The sequence below is a fragment of the Pleurodeles waltl genome, chromosome 5, assembly GCF_031143425.1.
Source record: "Pleurodeles waltl isolate 20211129_DDA chromosome 5, aPleWal1.hap1.20221129, whole genome shotgun sequence".
NCBI lineage: Eukaryota > Metazoa > Chordata > Amphibia > Caudata > Salamandridae > Pleurodeles > Pleurodeles waltl.
This window is the reverse complement of record NC_090444.1, coordinates 717,811,012-717,827,248: the sequence shown is the minus strand read 5'-3', so window position 1 is coordinate 717,827,248 and position 16,237 is coordinate 717,811,012. Positions and strand designations below refer to the sequence as shown.

The 16,237-nt window shown below is 43.5% G+C and overlaps 1 protein-coding gene across 1 annotated transcript in view; it reads right to left on the bottom strand.

The window, feature by feature from the left end:
• The window catches only part of NOX3 (NADPH oxidase 3), a 543,543-nt gene that overhangs the window by 453,400 nt on the left and 73,906 nt on the right, over positions 1 to 16,237 (bottom strand). The gene's annotated exons all lie outside the window — the stretch shown is intronic.

Here is a 16,237-nt window from a genome sequence, read left to right as displayed (position 1 = left end):
CTATGGAACTCGTAATACGGCTGGTGGTATATCCGTCACTTTACCGTCACTTTTGGGACGGATTAACACTCCTCCAAAGTTACAATAACCCCCAGAATGTTCTCTCTACTCAAAAAGTGTCCAACGTGGCCTAAAACGCCATTATCACGAATCATTGGAAAGTAAAACCCTTGACATAGACCTAATGCGAGAAATGTGAATAAATTATGATAGGAACTCACAGTTGCGTAGGTGGGAGTAGTTGGGGAGGGCGGGCAAAAATGGGGCTAACATGTCATGGTGTTAGTAAGCTGGTTGGTTGTCAAAGTTAAAAGTGCTCCAGGAAACCATCAAGTTACTTCCAGTTTATTGCTGGTATAGGTTTAATGTTGTATTACTAGCACTTCTCACTAGGACTGGTTTACTAGTAAAGGGCCCTGTCAGCTTTCTCTAAAGAGCGTTTTACTTTTAAGGGGCAGTACTAGCATTTTTCAGCACAGTGACCATACTTTTACATGGGAAGTGCCAGCACATCAGCAGTACAGTCATATCCATACCAGGGAGTACCAGCAATTCTCAGCAGAACCGCCTTAAGATCAATGGACAGTATTAAGGTGTATCGACAGGACTGGTAAACTTGCATTAGGCACTTAGGAAAAGATCTGCTATATGTACAATATTCAGCACCAACATTTCCCATCAGGGCTTCCATACGTGTTGATGAAGCAGAAAATGAAAGTTTTGATTTATTAACGCATAAACGTAGTGTGAAATAATCATGTGTGACATTAACCGAACTAATAAAGATTGTACGGGGACAAAATGTGCCCTCAGAGTAGTTTGCCAACATTATAAGCGTGCTTTATATAACGTGGTGTATTAGAATTGCACTAATCCGACATAATCATAAACGTATGCTACGATTTGCTTGTTTGAACTACGTTAGCTTAGCATTACTTTAGAGGAGGCTTTGGCCTAGTGGCCTGGTCTCACGGTTTAGATGTTCGTATTTTTCCAATGTGCTATTAAACGTGTATTTCTGCTTGAAGTTGTACTTTTCCACAGAAACTGTTCACATGCTTATCTTAAAGTTTCGTGCCAGCCTGGCATATTTTCTCTTTAATTCAAGGTCGACTTGCAGGTGCGGACAATGGAGGCTCTGAAAGTGAGCTAATTGGGAGACAATGTTGCGATTTGCGTACCCATCTCCAAGGATAATGTATGCTTAAGTAAAAGCTTGAGAACTGTCGTTTTTGATTGGACAATTTGAAGCTAACCTATGAACCCTCCAATGGAGACCCTACTGGATTCGAACTGTTGTCTATAAAAACCAGGTGCACGAGAAGAAGGTAGCCATTGCGCTATTATCAGCCATTACCAGCTCGATACCCGCCATTTTGCAGACTTCGTAGCTATTATGGCCCACTTTGCTGCGACGCCATTTTGAGAGACTTTGATGCTTTCTCTAGTCGAGAGAAAGAGACTTAAATGATTCTTGCCCTAGAGACTTTAACTTTGATTTGTCCCTTTGCATGAAGTAGTAGTTTTAACTTGCCGCCGTGAGGCGATTGCCCCGTTCACCCCTGCCCCTTTGTCCCGTCCCATGCTGATCGAGAAACTGTACCTGTGAGACGAAGACTTCCTTGTATGCTGATCGTAATTGGTAAATATGAAAGGAAATTGTAAAATTGCATTGTGTTCCTTTTAGGTAACCAACTGCTGATTTTTGATAAGATCCCTAGATAGGAGTTTTCTAAATTTATGTTGCTAAATTGTTTTTGCATGAAGTCCCACATGCCGATTCTAATTTGAGGTTAGATGAGGATTCCACATGTTGCACGATGCAATTTGAGATCTTGTTATGCTGACTAAATGTACGCAATTAGCCCATTACAGATTATCGTATTAGTGCTTTGCATTGCCATTATCGAATGCCTTGTGATTCAAATGCTACATAGATTACACTTGTTTCGACGTTATGGACAGCTATTAATGTTCATTTATGTTTATCATTTGGTGTTGAGACACATCTATATCGTGCTAGCTTTGTTAATATAGGGAAATAAATTCACTAACTTTGCAATAAACTGGTGTGGTTATTCCTGGCTGAAAGGTCAGGGTTCGCCGAAATGTATTCTGGATTAATCATTAAGTGTTATGTTGATCAAGGTATTGCTTATGTACGTTATTGATTATTGATCTGATGCAACGGATCGATTAAGAGTACAGAGAGTTCCCACTTAGTCAAAAGATTCATCGGCCTAAAGAGCGTCCGAACACAGGTAAATTGTTACTACGGTTCGCTCTATCAGTAGATGGTAGCAGAGGACGGTTTCGTCTTTTGGGACCCTGTACTATTAAAATACATGGTGTTGAATTAACGGTTACGCATTTTGAGGCCTCATTCGAGAAGTTGAATTAGATTTTTCTTGGATAAAATAGATTGACAGAATGATGATGGGCTAGGTCCACCGCGACTTTCCCGGGATCTCGGAGCTTGCGAATGGAGAGAACGGAGGTGTGGAAACAGCGTTGGCGGTACTAGTGATGGTATGAGTGAAGTTAGGGTTTTGCGCTTGCACAGCTTATTGCCGCAGGGTGTGTGAAAAGGTTGCGAGGATTTTTTTTCTTTAAAGAATAGCGGAGGTGCGACTCCGAGTGTAGAAGTAGAGAAGTCGTCGAACTTCACAGAAATAGCGGAGGTGCGGCTCCGAGTGTGGGAGTAGGGAAGTCGTCGAACTTCATGTGCGTGTGGCGCTTCGTGCATAAAAAGGTCCACGTGGTTGTTGTTGTTGAGACGGGCCCTGCGAGGTCAAGTGACTCCGGAGTATGTTGATCCATGTTGTGGTCTGGGCGGTTTAGTAGGTTGATCGGGCGTGGTCAACAAGTCGGTACGTGTGTTAGGGTGTGAAAGAAACTTCGACTTCGGGCTCTGACAAGATTCTAAGTGCACTAGAACAGATCATTGACAAGTTGAGAGTAGGTCTGCAGGTCAGATTTGCTTGCGAACGTGGGGACCGAGAAAGACGGAATAGCGGCCGAGGCTAGTGAAAGGTCCCTAAGGTCCTGAAGCGATTGTGTTACCCATCCTGTAGTAAACCGACAGATCTGTTTTATTTTTTGGTAGCTCGCAATATATGCAAGAAGTTGTTACGAGAGGAGCTGAGTGAAGGAGGACTAGCCGCAAGGCTTTGTCAGCCGCAGTGTGTGTGAGTGTGACGTCACTAGGAGCCGCGCTGGGATAGGTTGGTTGGAGAGAAGGGTCGCGCACGGATTGGACGCAGTCCGTGGGGCTCGTTTGGAAGGGGAAAGGCAAGCGAAGAGTATTCCGGGAATTAAAGTCACCTATTGATTACAAATTTTGTGGAATAAAAGTGACCTATTGATTACAAACTTTGCGAAATAAAAGACGAGAAAATGAAATTCCTTAAAGCATTTAGGAGTGCGATGAAGGGGGAGTCTTACATCAAAGCGAGCGTAGGAGAGGAGACGCCGCCCGAAGGTACACCAGCTTACATTGTAATGGAGGAAAAAGGGGTAGCTCCGTGTCTTTGGCTAAAGCAATGGCACAAACTGACAGAGAAACATGGGAGCGTAGCGTTCCCGATACATGGGACATTCAATATAAGGATCCTAGAGAATTTGAGATTCACGATGTACGACATGAAGGTGCCCCCAAGGCCGGCACAGTTTGAGGCTCTAGCAATCTGGGAATTAATGGCTAGACAGCAACAGAAGAATAAGTTTGAAACAAGGATGAGGAAGGTAGAAAAGACACTAGCGGATGCTAGATGGGATAATGCGCAGAAGGTGTGGAGGTCAGATGTATTGCAGGGAATAAAATTGTTTCCCGCAATTACTAAGGAGGAAGAGGAGACAGGTAAGAAAGCTACCTGTAAGACAGACAGGAAGTGTTCCAAGGATAGAGAGGATGAGGAAAAATTGAGAAGAGAAGAGGAGTTAGAGGATGAGGAGTTAATAATGCAATTGCTGAACGACCGTCCACCACCTTATGCGGAGAATGGACAAGGTCCAAGTACCAGTTCTGCCCCTCCGGCATCGGTACAGAACAGTGAAACCCAGAGTTCAGGAGCGCCATCGGGATCTAAGGACCCGAGTTTACTGTTCACCCCGCAGATACCGCAGGTTAGGAGAATATATCCAGATGTGCCCATAATGAAACCAGCAGAAAATTATCAACCGCAGATGCCAGGGTACTACAGCAGTGACAATAGTGGAGGAATGGTTCTAGAACAAACAGTAAGGGGAGTACAGAATGGTTACAATCCAACAATGACACAGGCTGAATCAACTCAGTTTATGATGCCTCAAAAGCAGATGCAGGGAGGAAACGCTCATGCTCAGATGACGGGGAGTCAGATGGGCATGCCGGCAATGATGACCCATAGTATGGGGATGAACATGCCTCAGAACATGGGATATGGACAGAACCCAGATGCGATATCACTACCCATTACTGTAGGTCCACCGGTACCTCTGTATAGCCAGCCTAACTTAGGCACGAACAGTCAGGGATCAATGCTGCAGAATGGGACAGAGAGGAGGTGCATAGAGAACACTCCAGGGATAACTCCTATAGCGGCTCAGCCAAGTGGATCTGGATCCTTGATGGAGTTTAGTCCCATATGTGCTCAGTCTACACTGGTGAGGTCGAGCCCCCCACTGATAATACCTTTAACATCGAATACTGAAAAGTTGCCGCAACCATCAATGGCAGTCGATGTGAATGCTACACTGATGGGGGTAAATGCGCAACAGCTGACACAGTGGTTCAACAGTTTAAATTCTACACAAAGTTCAGCCAGTGGGAAAGGAGAAGACTATATGAATAGGGTCAGGTTGAACATGGAAGCACAAGAATTGGTGGAAGGGACTATGGGTGTAAATAGTCTAGAATCCTACACGGAAGAAGAACTGAGGTATCTATGTCCCAGGATTACGAAGGAAGTGAACAAAGTACATAAGGGCTTGCAGGAAGCAGCTGACAGAAACGGGGTTGACATAGACAAGATGAAACACTTGAGCAGAAGCTACAGGTTGGATTTTGGGACCACAGATTTTGAACACATGAGGTCAGCAGGCATGAAGACACACCTCAGAGAATTGCTACAGAGTGCACAAGTGTGGAGGTGCTTAGACAAGTGGGAAAGCAGATGGGTAAAGAGAAAGGAAAAGAGGAGGGACAGTGCTACAGAGCATAATGAGAAGAGACCACAAAGCAGCGAGACAGTAACCATGTTACCAATGAGGGAGACAGCAGGGGGAAAGTTAATACATGTACCGTGGCACAGAAGCGACATTCAGTCATTTACGGATGATTTTCCCAAACTGAGAGAGAAGCCGATTGAATGGTATCAACAGACTGATAGGTTTGTGAAGCTTGCAAAATGTCTCTGGGAAGACCTGAACACTCTCTTTGAGATCGTGGTTCCGGCAGATTTGTGGGAGGATTGCAAAAGAGCTGTAGGTTGGCCGACAAGTGAACCAGAGAGAGACAGGGAGACGGGTGCACCATCACCTATGGTGATGAGTTTGTACTATAAGGTGATTGAGCATTTGAAGACGAAGGTTGCCGCGAAAAATGTGGATTGGCAGAAGATTGATCGAACTGCCCAAGAGACAAAAGAATCGATTCATAGTTACTATGAGAGGTTGTTGAAGGCGTTCAAGAATTACAGTGGCACGGAAACAATCGAGGCAAAAGATATGCTTCATTTTGTGTTCAGATTTGTGGAAGGGCTGAGACCAGAAATAAGTCAGATGATAAAGTCGCATTTGATTTGTTGGCAGTCGAAACCGATTGATGAAGTCTTGAATTATGCGAAATATTGTAGCGACGAGATTGAGGTGAAGCAGAAGAAGTTGAAAGAGAAGGTGATGATGATGCAACTTAAAGCAGCTCAGACAGGTCTGCAAGGTTTGCAGGGGATGCAAGGGTTCCAACAGCAGGTACCGCAACCGCAGCCGCAGTTTCAAGGAAACATGGCGTTTCAGCCACAGGCGAGAGGCAGAGGCAGAGGAGGTTTTGTGAATAATGGTCCGGATTTAAACACTGTTGTGACGGGTGTGCAGGCAATGAAGAAAGTGATGCCGTGTCACGTGTGCGGAATTGTAGGTCATTGGAAACGCGAGTGCCCGATGGTGGTGCAGGAAGGTGCAGGTGCAGGTGCAGGTGTTGGTCAGCAAAACAATGATGTCAATGCATTTCAGACAATGAGGGGACCGAAAATGAGAGGTCCAAACCCAAATTTTCAGACCATAAATCAATTGCAGGGATTACAACCTATGCAGCCGCAGCAGATGCAGATGCCTCGTATGCAGATGACGCAAATGCAGCCGATGCAACAGCAGTTACCCATGGTACCTAATCAGCAAATGCAAATACCTTTGGCACCAATGAGTCAGCAGCAAGTGATGGTTCCTCCACAGGTCTCGGGTCAGGTAATGAGTACAAATGGCACCGTACAACAGTTCCCATTACACAGTGAGAGTGGAATAAACAATGTATGGGAGAGTGAAAGCTCGGAAGAGGAAGGAGATTGTGTGCTTGCAGCATCCTTAGAAGTTGATCAAAAGGGTCCGTATGTAGAGGGAAGAGTAATGGGTCATCGTGTTTCATTCTTGGTGGACACGGGAGCCACACGTTCAACTGTTAAGAGTAGTGAAGTACCAAATTTGCCACTCTCAGGGAGGACAGTTCAAGTGGTGGGAGTAGCAAACAGGCACCTGACGAACCCAATTACAGATCCGGTACCAGTCAGCATCGGTAACTATCAAGGGGTACATCAGTTTGTGATATGTGACTCAAGCCCAATAGCACTGTTAGGGAGAGACCTATTGTGCAAATTGGGATGTTCGATCATGTGTTCGAACGAAGGAATAACAATCCAGACGAACAGTGATGGGGAAGAAGAGGACAGTGTAGAGGGGGATGAGATGGAAACGGTCGATGAAGAGTATCCTCTGATTTGTCTTTTCCCGATGATAACTGAAGAAATTCCAGCTGAATTACGGGAGACAGTCGGGAAGGAAGTGTGGGACATGACAGGGAAAGAGGTGGGATTGATGAAAGGAGTGGAACCAGTGAAAGTGACTGTAAAGCCCAATACAATCTTTCCCCAGACCCCACAATACCACATGCCACAAGACACCCTCATGAAAGTTGCCCAACTTATTGACGAATTTGTAAAACAGGGGGTACTGAAAGAAGTGTTGAGCAGTCCATGTAATTCACCAATAATGGGACTAATAAAGCCAAGTGGAAAGGTCCGACTTGTGGAAGACTTGAGGAAAATAAATGACATCATAGCCAAATGCTGCCCAGTAGTACCGAATCCAGCTGTGATAATGTTCCAGATCCCTTGCGATGCCGATTGGTTCTCAGTCATCGATTTGTCGCAAGCATTCTTTTCTGTGCCTCTTCATGAGGACAGCCAATTTCTCTTTTGTTTCAAATTCCTAGACAGAGTATACAGTTGGCGTCGAATTCCTCAAGGGTTTTCTGAGTCACCGTCAATATTCAATCAGGTTCTAAAGAAAGACTTGGAAGAGTTAGAGTTGCCATTCGAGTCAACCCTAGTACAGTACATTGACGACTTACTGGTTGCATCAAAGACAGAAAGTGGCTGCACAGCCGATACCATTGCTCTGTTGAACCATTTGGGAGGGAATGGACACAAGGTGTCTCCTTCCAAATTACAGTTCTGTCAGAAGAAAGTGAAATACTTGGGTCACCAGATAGAGAAAGGGTCACGGAGGATAATGAAGGAAAGAATTACAAGTGTACTTCAGATGAGTCCGCCCAAGACGAGAAAGGAGGTGAGGAAATTCTTGGGAATGGTGGGCTACTGTCGCCAGTGGATTCCCAACTTCTCCACTCTAGCGAAGCCTTTACTGAAACTGACCCAGAAGGATGCTTTGGATCAAATTGAGCTGAAAGGAGATGAGATGGATGCCTTTGTTGAATTGAAAGAATGCATGTGTAGGGCTCCAGCTTTAGGTATGCCTGATTACACAAAGCCTTTCACATTGTTTTGCCATGAACGTGATGCATGTTCTTTGTCTGTCTTGACTCAAGCCCATGGTGGCGTAAACAGACCAGTAGCGTATTTTTCAGCTACTTTGGATCCGGTCGCAGCAGCACTCCCAGGGTGTTTGCGCGCCGTAGCAGCAGTTGGTATCAGCCTCACTCAGAGTGAAGGAATAGTGATGGGACACCCAGTAACAGTCATGGTCCCTCACTCAGTTGAGATACTTTTGACCCGCTCCCGAACGCAACACATGACTGGAGCAATACTCACAAGGTATGAAACGATTATTCTGGGCTCACCGAATGTGCAGCTGAAAAGGTGCACTACGTTGAATCCAGCAACCTTGCTTCCTGGAGAAAATGCTGAAATTGAGAACGCGGAAGACGTCGAGCATGACTGCCTTCAGGTGACTGAATTTTGCACAAAACCCCGACCGGACATTAAGGATACTAAACTTGATGAAAATGACCAAATTCTTTTTGTCGATGGTTCATGTCTAAGAGATGGGATGGGGATTTTGAAAGCAGGATATGCTGTATGCACTGTAACAGGGGTCTTGGAAGCGGGATGGCTTCAAGGAGTCTATTCTGCACAAGTAGCAGAACTTGTAGCCCTTACCAGAGCATGTCAACTGTCTGCATTGATGAAAGTCACCATTTACACTGATAGCCAATACGGGTTTGGGATTGTGCATGACTTTGGACAACTATGGTCACAGAGAGGTTTCCTGACTTCTTCAGGATCCCCGGTGAAAAACGGGGAAAGAATAAGGGAATTGTTACATGCCATTCAAGTGCCAGCTGAAGTTGCAGTGGTAAAGTGCAGTGCTCACACGAAAGGACAGGACTATGTTTCTCTGGGAAATGCATATGCGGATCAAGTCGCAAGATTTTGTGCCTTGAACTGTATATTACTGAGAGATGAATGGAACTCAATAAGTGAGCCAGAACTCGAACCAGCTGAAGCATTTGCCTTGAAGGTCGTAGATACAATAGAGGAACTAAAAGCACTACAGAATAATGTCAGGGAGGATGAAAGAGATTCCTGGATTAAATCACAATGTATAAAGAGACAAGACGAGTTATGGGTTTCACATGAGGGAAAATTTGTTTTGCCAAACAGTCTCCTATCACAGCTTGCGCGGTTCTATCATGGGCAAGCTCACCTAGGGAGAGATGCCATGATAAGATTGTTCAAAACTGATTGGTTTAACCCCAGATTTCGTCAAGCTGCAGAAGCAGTTTGCCATTGATGTGTCACTTGCCAGCAGATGAACCCAGGAAAGGGAACAGTTGTGAACGCGAGCCACATTGGTAGGGCAAGCGGGCCTTTTAGTCGTATGCAGATGGACTTCATTGAGATGCCTGTGCATGGAGGTCTGAAATATGTGTTGGTGATTGTGTGCATTTTTAGTCACTGGATTGAGGCATACCCCACACGTAGAAATGACAGCCTTACAGTTGCCAAGCTATTATTGAGAGAGTTGATACCACATTTCGGATTCCCGATCTCTTTAGAATCAGATAGGGGAAGTCACTTCAACAACGAGGTGATAAAGTTACTTTGCGAAGCGCTGAACATTGAGCAGAAACTGCATTGTAGCTATCGCCCTGAAGCATCAGGACTGGTGGAGCAGATGAATGGTACACTGAAATCAAGAATGGCGAAAATATGTGCATCAACAAATTTGAAATGGCCTGACGCATTGCCCTTAGTGCTAATGTCAATGAGAAACACTCCTGATAGAAAAACTGGATTGTCTCCGCACGAAATTCTCATGGACAGGGCTATGAGACTTCCTGCAGTTCCCGCAAATGCGCTTTTGAATATTACAGATGATATGGTGTTAGACTACTGCAAAGGTCTGGCTGACGTGGTTCGCTCTTTCTCTCACCAGCTGGAAGCAACCACCTTGCCACCGATCCAAGGTCCAGGACACGCACTGAAAGCAGGTGACTGGGTCGTGGTGAAGAAGCACGTGAGGAAGTCGTGCCTGGAACCCCGTTGGAAAGGCCCTTTCCAAGTGATCCTGACGACAACTACCGCTGTGAAGTGTGCGGGGGTTCCCAACTGGATTCACGCCAGTCACACAAAGAAGGTGTTGTGTCCCACAGATGAGGAAGTTGAAGCGCTGAAATTGCCAGTACCTGATAAAACAGTGCCGAGTGCTGAGACAGAACAAAAGCGAACTGAAAGCGAACAAGCAGAAGCAGGAGAGAAAGAGATATTATTGGAGAACGAAGAGTCCGACTCACTTGGGGAAGACCAAGGAGAAAGTTCAGGCAGCGACGAAGAAGCTGCAGGTGACAAAGAGCCTGAAGCAGCTGAGGGTAGCAAAAAGCCTGAAGCAGCTGAAGGTGACAAAGAACCTGAAGCAGCTGAAAGTGATACAGAGCCTGACGAAAGTAACGGTGACGAAGGGCTCGAAAAAGGTGAAAAAGCAGGAGAGCCTGATCAGAAGGGGGCTTTCCCAGAAACAGACGATACAGAAAAAGAAAAGGAGAACGTGATCGATTCCCCTGACGGAGGGGACAAGGCAGAGCAGAACGAAAAAGTTCAAACCTCTACAGAAAAGGTCGCAGGTCCATCAAATGGACACGGTGCAAAGAGGAGACTAAGTATATCACCAGTAAAACAAAGGTCTGGAGAAGGTTTGAACGACGGAGAAAGGCCAAAAGTAAAAGAGAAAAGGAAAGAAGTGTCTGTCGTGGTACCAACCTCGAGTGAAGAAAAAGACTTGACAAAAGAGGAAAGTACCAGCGAGGCAGAATCGAAAAGAGAAGCAAAATTGAAAAGGAAAAGGATACCGAACAGAAGGTATTCCGGTCCTGAATGGGCATATGTAGTCAATGACGATTGGACTGACGAGTTTGTATCTCTAAGCATCGAGAACGAAGAAGAGGAAGAGATACCAATAGAAAAGAAAAGTTTCATGGACAGTGTTGATTGAAGGGGTGATAAATGATATCGCTTGCTACAATATAACGTGAAACAAACAACGGATGAGACATTTGCTAAACCGATAAAGACTGAGTTATTGCCGAATTGAGACAAATGCTGCTAACCGATAAGTGACTGGCCTCTTGAAGAAGACGGTGTGAACATTGCGCTCGCCCAGCTTTGTAACTAAATTGCTAAATAAGTTTCATTTATAAGTGCTTCTAACTCTCTGATTCTATACAGATCATGACGCAAAACAATAGAAAGAAATATTGTAAATATGTGTGTATAGGCTTGGTAGTTACATGTGTACTAATAATAATGGCAATTGTGCTTGGAATGCATGGAAAGGGTGAGAATGAGACTATTGAGGCTTCTACTATTGCTCCTGTTACTGTCACTGAACTAACCGCATTGAAAAGGCTAGCACTGGATGAGAGACTCTTGCATGAAAGGAAAGAGCTTTCGTATAATGTTTTCTATCGCTTACTGACAGAATATGTTGAGACAATGGATGCGAAAGATTGTTATGTATGTACCCAGATACCGACATCAGTGAAGGAAGGGGTGACATATCACCACATGCCTCTTACATACGGGATTACATGTAGTATAGTAATGTCTAGGTTTTATGGTCAAGCTAACATACAGTATTTTTACTCAAATTATGATGTTACCTTTGCTTATGTTCCTATAATAGCGCAGCTAAGCCAGACTGCAAAAGATTGGGATGCTAAAATTATGAGGGAATTTTTCGAGCCAATGCAACCTTTTGAAACGGCTCACGCTCATAGGGAAAATCTTACCTGCTCACTCTCTGCAGTAGAAATAAGCTTTTTAGATCGCACAGATGATAGAAGGGCTCAAATGAAGTCGAAATTAGAAAAGGAATTACATAAGAGGACTTCAGTAGATAATTATGATTTTGCTGCCATAAAGACACAAGGGAAAATTGCTTTAGATGCTTGGCATGTAGGGAAGTTTTGTATATATCGAGGTGAATCTTATTATGACAACATTTTTGTAGGGGCGAGTGAGTGTAAACACACGTTTATCTTTAAGGCCAAATGGACATTCATGATGGACGGACTTGACCCTGTCATTCCAGGTGTATATTACATTTGTGGGTATAATGCCTATTATCGTCTTCCAAAGGGATGGTGGGGGAGATGTTATTTGGGTATAGTGTTCCCAAAGGTTTATCAACTGGATGACCTATCGATGATTCAAAAGACATCTGGATCCCATCGTATCCAGAAAAGAGAGACCGCAGCTGCTGTGGTAGGTGATATATTTGGAGCCATGATTCCTTCATTGGGAGTTGTGCTGAATTCCATCAAAATAAGAAAGTTGTCTACTATAGTGGATAACATGTTGACAAAGTTTTCAGGTGCTATAATCCTGATAGATGCTGAACTTGCAGCGGAAAGAGCTATGACTCTTCAAAATAGGCTTGCTTTAGACATTCTTTTAGCAAAGGATGGTGGTGTTTGCAAAATGCTTGGTGCAAGACACTGTTGTACCTATATACCTGACAATAGTGTGAAAATTAAAACTATGCTTGCTAATCTAACAAAAGAAAGTGCAGATTTGAAGGAACTGAAAGAACCAGGAGTGTGGGAGAAGGTTGGAAAAGGACTTGCTTCAGTGGGACATTGGATTGGGGGAATTTGGAATGGAATATTGCTAAAAATAATAGAGGGAATTTTAATAGTGATAATTTGTGTATTTGGAATTTGGGGAATAAAAAGGGGAATAATAATGATTATGGAAATAATTAAAAGAAGAAAGGAGGAGAAAATTATGAAAAGAATGGCAGAAGAATACAAAGCACAGACTAGGGGAACTAAAAGGAAAAGGGAACTGACAGAATTTTAATGGAATAAAATTTGTGGGCTTAATTTGTGTGATGACAAGTAGTCATCAGAGGAGGGATTGATGAAGCAGAAAAGGAAAGTTTTGATTTATTAACGCATAAACGTAGTGTGAAATAATCATGTGTGACATTAACCGAACTAATAAAGATTGTACGGGGACAAAATGTGCCCTCAGAGTAGTTTGCCAACATTATAAGCGTGCTTTATATAACGTGGTGTATTAGAATTGCACTAATCCGACATAATCATAAACGTATGCTACGATTTGCTTGTTTGAACTACGTTAGCTTAGCATTACTTTAGAGGAGGCTTTGGCCTAGTGGCCTGGTCTCACGGTTTAGATGTTCGTATTTTTCCAATGTGCTATTAAATGTGTATTTCTGCTTGAAGCTGTACTTTTCCACAGAAACTGTTCACATGCTTATCTTAAAGTTTCGTGCCAGCCTGGCATATTTTCTCTTTAATTCAAGGTCGACTTGCAGGTGCGGACAATGGAGGCTCTGAAAGTGAGCTAATTGGGAGACAATGTTGCGATTTGCGTACCCATCTCCAAGGATAATGTATGCTTAAGTAAAAGCTTGAGAACTGTCGTTTTTGATTGGACAATTTGAAGCTAACCTATGAACCCTCCAATGGAGACCCTACTGGATTCGAACTGTTGTCTATAAAAACCAGGTGCACGAGAAGAAGGTAGCCATTGCGCTATTATCAGCCATTACCAGCTCGATACCCGCCATTTTGCAGACTTCGTAGCTATTATGGCCCACTTTGCTGCGACGCCATTTTGAGAGACTTTGATGCTTTCTCTAGTCGAGAGAAAGAGACTTAAATGATTCTTGCCCTAGAGACTTTAACTTTGATTTGTCCCTTTGCATGAAGTAGTAGTTTTAACTTGCCGCCGTGAGGCGATTGCCCCGTTCACCCCTGCCCCTTTGTCCCGTCCCATGCTGATCGAGAAACGGTACCTGTGAGACGAAGACTTCCTTGTATGCTGATCGTAATTGGTAAATATGAAAGGAAATTGTAAAATTGCATTGTGTTCCTTTTAGGTAACCAACTGCTGATTTTTTATAAGATCCCTAGATAGGAGTTTTCTAAATTTATGTTGCTAAATTGTTTTTGCATGAAGTCCCACATGCCGATTCTAATTTGAGGTTAGATGAGGATTCCACATGTTGCACGATGCAATTTGAGATCTTGTTATGCTGACTAAATGTACGCAATTAGCCCATTACAGATTATCGTATTAGTGCTTTGCATTGCCATTATCGAATGCCTTGTGATTCAAATGCTACATAGATTACACTTGTTTCGACGTTATGGACAGCTATTAATGTTCATTTATGTTTATCATTTGGTGTTGAGACACATCTATATCGTGCTAGCTTTGTTAATATAGGGAAATAAATTCACTAACTTTGCAATAAACTGGTGTGGTTATTCCTGGCTGAAAGGTCAGGGTTCGCCGAAATGTATTCTGGATTAATCATTGTTATGTTGATCAAGGTATTGCTTATGTACGTTATTGATTATTGAGGTGCCGCAAATCAGCAAGATTGCTGTACTGGGCCATTATTCTAGAGAAGGGTAGTCCTTAACAGTATCCTGTGGCATGGTAGCTTCATTATCAATCTAAAATATCTGTATTTATAAGAAGTGCCTCGAAACATTTGGTGGAATTGTACCTGCAGTTCAAAGCAGGACTGTTTTCCTTCCAGTGTGGTAGAACAAACACTGCTCAGTCAGAGTCCCCAATTATTAATGGGATAGTGTCAGCATTTCTCTCCTGGCAGAACTCCTGTCCTTATTTTTAGCAACTGAAACGATCAGCTATATCACCCTAATCAATTTTTAAATACTGCATGCCATAATTCAAAGAACACTAGAAAATGCGCTTTGCAGACATCCCCCACAATGTGCACAGGCGTTTAAGTGAGAGAATTAACGCTCTACACGTATATGACAAGGGACACAATGGCGTGAAAACAACGAACTATTTTTCGGTTGTTTCCTTTTAAAAAAATCAAGAGATTACATTTTTTTTTTCCTTTATTATAAAAGTCATTTTTTATCAAAAGTATTCCTTCAATGTAAGAATATAAAACATTCCGAACTTCTTGGTGATTGAAAAATAATTCGCGTTAAATTGGAAAAGTTTTTTCAGTCGTGGTCAGGACATTTCACTCAGTATATTTTGAAGCTTCTCACTTCTTCACTAGGAATATATTACCAAATTATATTGAAATATTACCAAAGTATTCGATAGAAACCCTATACCAAAGACTGAAATTAAATTACAGAAAATCGATTTTGACATTTCAACTTCATACTCTTTGCTATAGTTGCAATCCTTACACCGACCTAATAAATTCAATACACACATTCTAAACGTGATTTTTGAGTGAATGTTCAATTTCCCTTAGGAACATAGGCATACAATGTGGCTGCATACCAAAGAAGTGTTCCTTCCCAGAGTCAATATGTTTTCCATGTTGGGATCTCCCTTCCCCACTTTCTAAATAGGTGCTATCTTTAAGAGGGTTTTGAGGAGACTTTTGCATCCATCGCTAAGGTTAATACAAGTACCGGGACTTTTTATTTTTAGCTTCCTGCGTACCAGCACTTTTTCACTGCCAAGGAGAGTATCGGTACTCACAACTGGTGGGCTCAGTGGTACTACTGTTTCTAAGGACGAGGCTGTTAGAGTGGAGCCTGTCTGAATGCCACTCTGACAGCCAAAGCGCCAATGTAGCCCGTGCTGAGCCACTGCTGAATTATTCTGCAGCAGCTTGTTTGCATTATGTTAGGGTGTCCACGTGCTGGATATCTCAGTATGACTCTGTGATGGACAGAACTGGGTCCAGTCATGCCCTGTTTAGTGTTGGGGGCCCTAGGTCCTCATGCTACTGAAATAACTGACGCAGACACAGTAGCATGGTCGTAAGAATTGTGACACCTGTGTTGGGTGGGTGTGGGGTATGCATAGAAGACCAGCCCTCAGCCGAGTGGTTGGCATAAACACTACAACGTGTCCAGCAGGACACTACATCCCTCCCAAACTTCATTGAGGAAGGAAACAACAAAGTTCAACTTGTGGGAGAGAAAAAAAAGACACAAAATATATACAGAATCTCTTCAGGCGGTCCGCCTGAGCTGTGGCATGGAATAGGTGCAGCCAAGCACTCAGCATCACAGCACGCCTCCGTTGTTCAACCAGACTGCGCTGGACACGAACAGCAGTGCAGATGACATCCAGATACTTCACCGTTTGCTGGATATTGTTGGTCCGGTGCCACCTGGGCTCACATTGTCAAAGTCTATGTACAAGTCAAAGTCTATATACAACTTCTGATGCGGGTGCATCTGGAGCAGTGGGGAGTCCACTGTGCA